At 32.8% G+C, this 10,743-nt stretch overlaps 1 protein-coding gene across 1 annotated transcript in view; it reads left to right on the forward strand.

The window, feature by feature from the left end:
• The window catches only part of LOC122041030, a 36,919-nt gene extending 26,435 nt beyond the window's left edge, over positions 1-10,484 (forward strand). The window contains exon 11 of the mRNA XM_042600563.1: positions 10,460-10,484. The gene's annotated coding sequence lies outside the window, so the exon portion shown is untranslated. The remainder of the gene's footprint in view (positions 1-10,459) is intronic.
• Positions 10,485-10,743: the final 259 nt, after the last annotated feature.

Genomic DNA, 10,743 nt, shown 5'->3' on the forward strand with positions numbered 1-10,743 from the left:
GTATGCATCTATGAATGAAACTAACTATGTAACACATAACCATGCATAGAATACAAAAGAAATCTGCACATACAATACTTATCAAAAATCTGCACAAACGCTTAACAGAAATATGCATACTAGCTTGATAAAAATCTGCATAATAGCTTAATAGAAATCTGCATCCTAGCTTAACAAAATCTGCACCTGCTTAACAGAAATTCTGCAAAGAAACTTAACAAAAGAAACATATTCTGGCTAGTACAGATTTTCATCGTCTCTCAAACTTCCTTTCCATAATATGACTAATACACAACTTGTCTGGAATTCACTCAATAAAGATATTATAACTCGTAATCCATTTAAAATTCCAGAATCAGCCAAGCACAGATGTTATCCATATACTTGAATGGAAGTAGCATAACTAAACCTCAAACTCAGATTCAACATAAGCAATTTATCTAAACCTCATGCTCAGATTTAATGTAAGCAAATTATCTAAACCTCATGCTCAGATTTAACATAAGCAAATTATCTAAACCTCATGTTCAGAACCTCAAATCTGTATACTCAAATGGAAGTAGCATATCTAAATTACTCACATATTTCTCACCTGTTAAATTCATTACATCAATTCAAATCATCTTTAGTCTTAACACATGATACTCACCAAATCTATACTTGAATCTGTAGGTTTTGCTACCACATCCATGATCAACTCAAGAGAATCCAAACATCAACAATTAGCTTCACGGAACTTAAACTAGCTTTAGAGGAACTAACAAATAAAAATCTAACTCATGCATAGGGAAGTAAAAGATGGATCATATACATTGGAGAAATACTCTTTTCAGTTAGTAACAGTACATCAATTCAGATTATGGTAGCAGTGGATAACCTAAACCACAGCAACCACTAACTTCTCATATCCATTCAATGAGACATAAACAGAATCGAACAAGATCTGGCGTAGTTAAAAGATCAAAACCTTATAGCCTAAAATCATGCTTCATTCAATCCTTGCAGAATTTAACAGAACAACTTCGAGATCATTACAACTACAACAGATTCTAAAATCTACAAAGTCCTACATGGACCGATCATGCCTACTAAGGTAACAAACAACAAGGGTTTGAGTCAAAACCTAGGAATACTAATTACAAGGCTTTGAAGGAAATCTGATCCACCTGCTTGAACTAAACTAACCCTTCCCTTTCTTTCTTTAGGGTTCACGACAGCAAACATTCTACAACAAGGAAGCTCACGGCAGAGACCCTTCATCTTCACGATCATGCTCAAAAATACAAGAAAAACACCAATTTAAAATCGGAACAACTCTTACCGCAGGTGAGTAGCAACTTACAGCGGTTTCTTGGACTCACAGCCGAAGGGGAAGGCTCTAGAGTTTCCGGAGAAGTGAAGATCTCGGCTCCTCTTCGTGTCCACGAAATCTCCTCGACGAGGGGATTGTGATAGTGAAGAAAATCCCTTGGAGAACCTTGGTCGGCTGTCGAAAGAAGCCCTAGCTTCTCTTCGTCTTCCGCCCGAGCAGAGGACGACGCCGCGCGAGATAAGGGAGGGGGAAGAAAATTAGGTCTCGGGAAAAATTAATGCCTAAGTTCTCTCTTATAACTCAATATTCGGTTAACTTCTTTAAATAATTTTACTATCTATTCTTAAACAAAACCGCCCACAACACACTTGGTTAGCCAGATTTTAACCAAGTCAGAGATCTTGGCTTCGATTCCTCAGCCGCGCACTTTTATTTCCAATTTATTTTACTGTTCCTAACTACTACTTAAATATATATCGCTTCATATATGATTAACAAATCGAACGCAGCTCGGTTGGTTGGGCCGGTTTTGCTTGGGTCCGAGGTGCTGGGTTCGAAACCCAGCTTCTACAACCTTTTTTTTTTTTTTTTAGTTTATTTTTAAAACTTATTCTCCTTGGTAAAAATACCAAAAGAACTCCAAAAATTACATAAAAATACTTTAAAAAATTTCTAAAAATCTCTAGAATTTTTCTATAGCATTTCTAAATATTTTTGAATTATTTTTGGGGCTCAAAATGAGAAAATTTGGGTCGTTACAATATTTTCGTTGCTAAATTCCTCCCATAATTTTGGGACTAATCCAGGATTCACCCTAGAATTGAAATTTCTTTTTAAAAAAGAAAAAATCGGAAAACTTAAATATGGACCTAGAGACATCAAAAATTTATGAAAAAAGTTTCTATATGTTCGTATCGTTCTCTTGATCATAATAATATCCTCATAAATAATTTTGACATAATATATTGAATGTTGAGAATTTTTAATCCGAATTTGACCTAATTCGAGTTAAAAAATCGCCACACTCAAAATATTATTTCAAAATTATGGATGATGCTATATTTATGATCAGGAGAATGATACAAACTTATAGAATCTTGTTTCATGAAATTCTGATGTCTCTAGATCCATATTTAAGCCTTACAAATTTTTTATTTTTTTTTAATAATTTTTAATTCTGGGACAAAACCAGGATTCACCCCAAAATTGAAAATAAAAAAAGAGAAAAAAATCATAAAGCTTAAATATGGATCTAGAGATATCGGAATTTCATGAAACAAGTTTCTATATGTTCCTATCATTCTCTTGATCGTAATATTATCCTCATAAATAATTTTGACCTAATTTATTGAATATTGGGAATTTTTAATCCGAATTTGACCTAATTCGAGTTAAAAAATCGCCACACTCAAAATATTACTTCAAAATTATGGATGATGACATATTTACGATCAAAAGAATGATACAAACTTATAGAAACTTATTTCATGAAATTCTAGTGTCTCTAGGTCCATATCTAAGCCTTCCAATTTTTTTCCTTTTTTTTTTTAATTTTCAATTCTGGGACGAATCTTGGATTCGTTCTAGAATTGGGGATGAATCTTGGATTCGTCCCAAATTTGGGGACGAATCCATATATTCATCCCAAAATTTTGGGATGAATCTTGGATTCTTCCCCAAATTTGGGACGAATCCAGGATTTGTCCTAGAATTGAAAATTTAAAAAAAAAAGGAAAAAAATCGGAAGGCTTAAATATGGACCTAGAGACATCAAAATTTATGAAAAAAGTTTCAATATGTTCGTATCATTTTCTTGATCATAATAGTATCCTCATAAATAATTTTGACCTAATTTATTGAATGTCGGGAATTTTTAATCTGAATTTGACCTAATTCGAGTTAAAAAATTGCCACACTAAAAATTTTACTTCAAAATTATGGATGATGACATATTTACGATCAAGAGAACGATACAAACTTATAGAAACTTGTTTCATGAAAGTCCCGTATCTCTAGGTCCATATCTAAGCCTTTTGATTTTTTTCTTTTTTTTTTAATTTTTAATTCTGGGACGAATCCTAGATTCGTCCTAGAATTTGGGATGAATCTAGGATTTGTCACAGATTTGGGGGACAAATCCATATATTCGTCCCAGATTTGGGGACGAATCCATATATTCGTCCCAAAATTTTGGGATGAATCCTTGATTCACCCCCAAATTTGGGGCGAATCCAAGATTTGTCTCAGAATTGAAAATTTTTTAAAAAAAGAAAAAAAATCATAAGGCTTAAATATGGACCTAGAGACATCAAAATTTCATGAAACAAGTTTCTATATGTTCGTATCATTCTCTTGATTGTAATACTATCCTCATAAATAATTTGACATAATTTATTGAATGTTGGGAATTTTTAATCCGAATTTAACCTAATTCGAGTTAAAAAATTACCACACTTAAAATATTACTTCAAAATTATGGATGATGACATATTTATGATCAAGAGAACGCTACAAACTTATAGAAACTTGTTTTATGAAATTACGGTGTCTTTGGGTCCATATCTAAGCATTCCGATTTTTTTTCCTTTTTTTTTTTTTAATTTTCAATTCTAGGATGAATCCAAGATTCATCCCCAATTCTGGGATGAATCCAGGATTCGTCCTAGATTTGGGGATGAATCCATAGATTCATCCCAAAATTTTAGGACTAATCTTGGATGCGTTCCTAAATCTGGGACGAATCCAGGATTCGTCCTAGAATTGAAATTTTTAAAAAAAAAGAAAAAAATTGAAAGGCTCAAATATGGACCTACAAACATCAAAAATTTATGAAAAAAGTTTCTATATATTTGTATCATTCTCTTGATTATAATAGTATCCTCTTAAATAACTTTGACCTAATTTATTGAATGTTGGGAATTTTTAATCTTAATTTGACCTAATTCAAGTTAAAAAATTGCCACACTCAAAATATTACTTCAAAATTATGGATGATGATATATTTACGATCAAGAGAATGATACAAACTTATAGAAACTTGTTTCATGAAATTCAGGTATTTCTAGATCCATATATAAGCCTTCCGATTTTTTTTTTAATTTTCAATTCTGGGACGAATCTTGGATTCTTCCCAGAATTGGGGGCGAATCTTGGATTCATCCCAGAATTAATTTTTTTTAAAAGGAAAAAATTTGTAAGGATTAAATATAGACATAGAGACATCATAATTTCATAAAATAAGTTTCTATAAATTTGTATCATTCTCCTGATCGTAAATATATCATCATCCATAATTTTGAAGTAATATTTTGAGTGTGGCAATTTTTTAACTCGAATTAGATCAAATTTGGATTAAAAATTCCCAACATTCAATAAATTAGGTCAAAATTATCTATGAGGATACTTTTACGGTCAAGTGAACGATATGAACATATAAAAACATTTTTCATAAATTTCTGATGTTTCTAGGTCCATATTTAAGCCTTCTAATTTTTTTCCTTTTTTTTTTAATTTTCAATTCTAGGACGAATCCTGGATTCGTCCCCACGAATATATGGATTCGCCCCCAAATCTGGGATGAATGCTGGATTCGTCCCCAAATCTGGGACGAATTCAGGATTCGTCTTAGAATTAAAAATTTTAAAAAAAGGGAAAAAATTATAAGGCTTAAATATGGACCTAGAGACATCAGAATTTCATGAAACAAGTTTCTATAAGTTTGTATCATTCTCTTGATCGTAAATATATCATCATCCATAATTTGAAATAATATTTTGAGTGTGGCAATTTTTTAACTCTAATTAGATCAAATTCGGATTAAAAATCCTAACATTCAATATATTAGGTCAAAATTATTTATGACGATATTATTATGATCAAGAGAACGATACGAACATGTAGAAACTTTTTTCATAAATTTTTAATATTTCTAGGTCCATATTTAAGCCTTCCGATTTTTTCCTTGTTTTTTTTTAAAATTTTCAATTCTGGGACGAATCCTGGATTCATCCCAGATTTGGGGATGAATCCAGGATTTGTCCTAGATTTGGGGACGAATCCATATTCATCCCAAAATTTTGGGACGAATCCAGGATTCGTCCCAGAATTAATTTTTTTTTTAAAAAAAGGAAAAAAATTGTAAGGCTTAAATATGGACCTAGAGACATCGAAATTTCATGAAATAAGTTTCTATAAATTTGTATCATTCTCCTTATCATAAATATATCATCATCCAAAATTTTAAAGTAATATTTTGAGTGTGATGATTTTTTAACTCAAATGAGGTCAAATTCGGATTAAAAATTCCCAACATTCAATAAATTAGGTAAAAATTATTTATGAGGATACTATTACGATTAGGAGAATGATACAAACACACAAAACTTATTTTATGAAATTCTGATGTCTCTAGGTCTATATTTAAGCCTTCCTATTTTTTTTTTCATTTTTTTTAAATTTTCAATTCTTGGACGAAATCTGGGACGAATCCTGGATTCACCCTAGAATTAAAAATTTACAAAAAAAAGGAAAAATGGTAAGGCTTAAATATGGACCTAGAGACATCGAAATTTCATGAAACAAGTTTCTATAAGTTTGTATCATTCTCCTGATCAGAAATATATCATCATCCATAATTTTGAAGTAATATTTTGAGTGTGGAAATTTTTTAACTCGAATTAGGTCAAATTTGAATTAAAAATTCCCAACATTCAATAAATTAAGACAAAATTATTTATGAGGATACTATCATGATCAGGAGAATGATAAGAACACATAAAATCTTATTTCATGAAATTCTGATGTCTCTAGGTCCATATTGATTAAAACATATATAGTTTAATTCTAATTAAATAGTTATTGTTCAACGCATGTTCATATATGTGGTCAAAACAAAAAATATGGACCTAGAGATATAGGAATTTTATGAGACAAATTTCCATGAGTTTATATTATTCTCCTAATCATAAAAACATCCTCATCCATAATTTTAATATAATATTTTGAGTGTGGTAATTTTTTAACCCGAATTAGGTCAAATTCTAATTAAAAATTCCCATCAATCAATAAATTAGGTCAAAATTATTCATGAGGATACTATTACGATCAAGAGAATGATACGAACACATAAAAACTTGTTTCATGAAATTTTGATTTATCTAGGTCCATATTGATTAAAACATATATAGTTTAATACTAATTAAAAAGTTATTGTTTAATGCATGTTCGTATATGTGGTCAAAACCTAAAATATGGACCTAGAGATATCAGAATTTCATGAGAAAAATTTTCATAAGTTCATATTATTTACCTAATCATAAAACATCCTCATTCATAATTTTAACATAATATTTTGAGTGTGGTGATTTTTTTAACTCGAATTAGGTCAAATTCCAATTAAAAATTCCCATCAATCAATAAATTAGGTCAAAATTATTTATGAGGATACTATTATGATCAGGAGAATGATATGAATATAAAAAAACTTATTTCATGAAATTCCGATGTCTCTAGGCCCATATTGATTAAAACATATATAGTTTAATACTAATTAAAAAGTTATTGTTCAACGCATGTTCGTATATATAGTCGAAACCTTAAATATGGACCTAGAGACATCGGAATTTCATGAAACAAATTTCCATAAGTTCTTATCATTCTCCTGATCATAAACATCCTCATCCATAATTTTAACATAATATTTTGAGTGTGGCGATTTTTTAACCCGAATTAGGTCAAATTCCAATTAAAATTCCCAAAATTCAATAAATTAGGTCAAAATTATTTATGAGGACATTATTATGATTAGGAGAATGATATAAACACACGGAAACTTGTTTCATGAAATTCTGATGTCTCTAGATCCATCTTTAAGTCTTCCGATTTTTCCCTTATGTTTTTAAAAAAATTTAAATTTTGGGACGAATCTAGGATTCGTCCCAGATTTGGGGATGAATAAGGGTTTTGTCCCAATTTTAGGGATGAAAAAATTGTTGATGTAAAAAAACCCTAGATCTAGATTTAATTCATCTCACGTTGTCGTTTCCTTTGCTTCCTTTTCTCTCTGCCCCGACCCATTCCTAGATCTACTCTAGGATTCTCTTCGGCGGAGTCGTTAATCTTCGACGGTGGCTTTGAACTCCAGTGGTGGCGTTGATCTCAAACGGCGGAAGCGTGTGTCGGTATGGCCATCTCCTCTCTTGGCCTCTCCCATCTAATCCCCTTTCCCCTCTTTGCCCGTGTCTAGCTGAGTGGACGCTGCCAGGCGTGGGTGGCCACTGCTACGCGCAGCTGGCCACTGCCCTGACTGTTGTCGGGTGGCTGGCCGACTCTGGTCGACTCTGGCCGCCGCCGGGTGGGTGGCCGACTCTAACCACCGTAGCAGGGCTGGCCGAGTCTGGCCGTCGTTGCGTGGCTAGTCGACTTTAGCCTGCGCTATGTGGCTGGCTGCGTTTGGCCGTGGGTGGCCGTGTGGCCGGGCTTGGCAGCGGTTGGCCTAATCTGGTAGTGGCCGGGCGTTGCCGCTGCTGCACACGTAGGGTGGCTGCGGCTGGACACGGGGGATGCGATTGTTCATGGTGGCTGTGGATGGCCGCGACTGCCCCTGGTAGCCGTGGTAGCATGAGGTGTATTATTATTTCATTTTTTATTTAAAATTCGGAAGGTACTGTTTGAATTCATAATGTTGTTTGTGCAGGTCTCAATTTACCGTGATCTCAGTGTAGTTGAAGACAGTCGTATTTGTTCACCTCTTTTTGGTATTCCTAAGTTCATTAATTTACATTTACTTATCTATATATAAAGTTAACTATAATTAATTATGTTATAGTTGATTAATTGTAATAGATTCAATGTTTACATAAGAGCTATTCATCCCCTCTAGTTAACTGTAAATAATTATGTTATAGTTGATTAATTGTAATGTAACGACCCAATTTTCCTCATTAGGAGTTCTAAAAGTTCTTAAAAATATTTAGAAATATTTTAGAAATATTCTAGAGATTTTTAGAAATTTTAAGAGTATTTTTATGTAATTTTTGGAGGTCGTTTGGTATTTTTACTAAACGAAGGAAGTTTCGACAAAAAAATATCCAAGCCGAGAATTGAACCCACGACCTTTGACTCGGTCAAAACCCGACTGACCAGGTGGACAAACAGATTTTTCTGTTTAGAAAAGGTAGCAAATTTATTTAAGATAGTTAACAGAATATTGGATTATAAAAGGGATAAGTTGATCTTGGATTTGTTTGTTTAGAAAAGGTAACGAATTTATTTAAGATAGTTAACAGAATATTATAAAAGGGATAAGTTGATGTTGGATTTATCTGTTTAGAAAAGGTAGCGAATTTATTTAAGGAGTTAACAGAAATATTAAGTTATAAAAAGGGATAAGTTGATGCTCTGTTTTCCGGTGACTTAAACCATTCTCTCCTTCTCTTCTGCGTACGATGGCGGAGCTCGGGCAGAAAATGAAAGGAAGTTACGGCATCATCTCCGGCGGTCGACCAAGGTCCTAGAAGCCCTTTTTGTTCGGTTGTGAGTCCAAGAATCAAGGTAAGTGCTTCTCACCTGCAGTAAGAGTAGTTTAAGACCTTTGTTCTTCTTGAATTCGAAGCATAAGAAGCGTTTATAGTGCAGATTTTTAATTAAGCCTATAGTGTAGATTTTAATTAAGCTTATAATGTAGATTTTTATGTAGAGCTTATATTGCAGATTTTAATTAAGCGTTTATAGTGCAGATTTTTAATTAAGCCTATAGTGCAGATTTTAATTAAGCTTATAATGCAGATTTTTATGTAGAGCTTATATTGCAGATTTTAATTAAGCTTATAGTGCAGATTTTTAATTAAACCTATAGTGCAGATTTTAATTAAACTTATAATGTAGTTTTTTATGTAAACTTATAGTGCATATTTTAATTAAGCCTACAGTGCAGATTTTAATTAAGCTTATAGTGCAGTTTTTTAATTAAGCTTATAGTGCAGATTTTAATTAAGTTTATAGGTGCAGATTTTAATTAAGCCTATAGTGCATATTTCAATCAAACTTATAGTGCAGATTTTTATGTAAGCTTATAGTGCAGATTTTAATTAAGCTTGTAGTGCAGATTTCTTAGAGCTTAAAATGCAGATTTCTTTAGAGTAGATTTCTTTAGAGCTTGTAGTGCAGATTTCTTAAGAGCTTATGGTGCAGATTTCTTTAAAGTTTATAGTGCAGATTTTTGGTGGAACTTATAATGCAATTTTTAAAGAAAAAGATTATAGTGCAGTTTGGTTAAGTATTATAGTGCAGAATTTATGTTTGCATAGTATGCAGAAATAGTGTAGCATAGAATGCAGAATCTTGATTAGAATAGTATGCAGAATTTTGATTAGCATAGTATGCAGATTTTTGTTTATGCATTTCAAAGTTAGAATTTGTTTAAACATTTCTGTTTTTAAAGAAACATTCTTTTATTAGAAGTATTAACAAGTAAAAGGAAGATAAAGAAAAGAAAGAAAAAGGCCAAGGCCTTAAGTAGATCCCAAAGTCAAGACTTTAGGGATTTTGGCACACAAGGTGCTCGTTAAAATGTCGAGGCATTATATATTAAAAGTATTAAAAGATAACAAGTATTTTACTTTTATCAGTGGCACTGTGCTGGACTCTCAGTTGTCCTTGGGTTGGGCTCCCATAGTCGTCCCTAGGTTTAGATAACCTAGTAGTAACGGCACGACCGACGGTCGACGGTCGACGACCAGAGGGTCGCCAAATGGGCCGCCAAATGGGTCGGGTCGTTACAATAGTAAACCCTACTAGATTCGGGACCAGCTATCTCGGGTCTAGTTTGGGATGTGCGCATAGCAAGTACAATTGCCGGGCCCAAGAAGAAAGTTGATTATTATTTTGAAGTATTAAAGTATAAGTTTTCAAACAAAAGAAATAAGCTTCACATAAGTTTAAAATTTAGCAAGTTTAGCTTTCTTATATACTGACATGTTGTTTAGATTTGCTTACATGTTTAGTATTTCAGTATGCTATGTTTCGTTTGCTATTAGATGAGCATTCAGTTTCTAGATTTCTTTCAGCTTACATGCATACTCGAGTTTTGTGAGTTAGATAGCGCTTACTAAGCAATTTTGCTTATAGATGCATTTCCTCTTACTGCAGATAAAGGAAAGGAAAAGTTATAGCAAAGGAAGGCGACAAGGAGGTGCGGATGGATGTGTGATGCCTGGACTATAGAAGCCTTGGGATTTAGCATAAGAATTTATTAACAAAGAGTTGAGTAGAATGTATTAGATGAGTCATTTAGTCTTCCGCTGCTAGTTAATTGTATGTTTTGAGTTCTCCGAGAGTTTTAGGAATTACTATCAACATGTGTGCAATGTTAGTTAAGTAAAGTTAGCAGTCTAGTAGCGCTCCGCCCTCACAGTCTAGTACTGAGGAGGGTG

This window comes from Zingiber officinale, chromosome 2A, assembly GCF_018446385.1.
Source record: "Zingiber officinale cultivar Zhangliang chromosome 2A, Zo_v1.1, whole genome shotgun sequence".
Classification (NCBI taxonomy): Eukaryota; Viridiplantae; Streptophyta; class Magnoliopsida; order Zingiberales; family Zingiberaceae; genus Zingiber; species Zingiber officinale.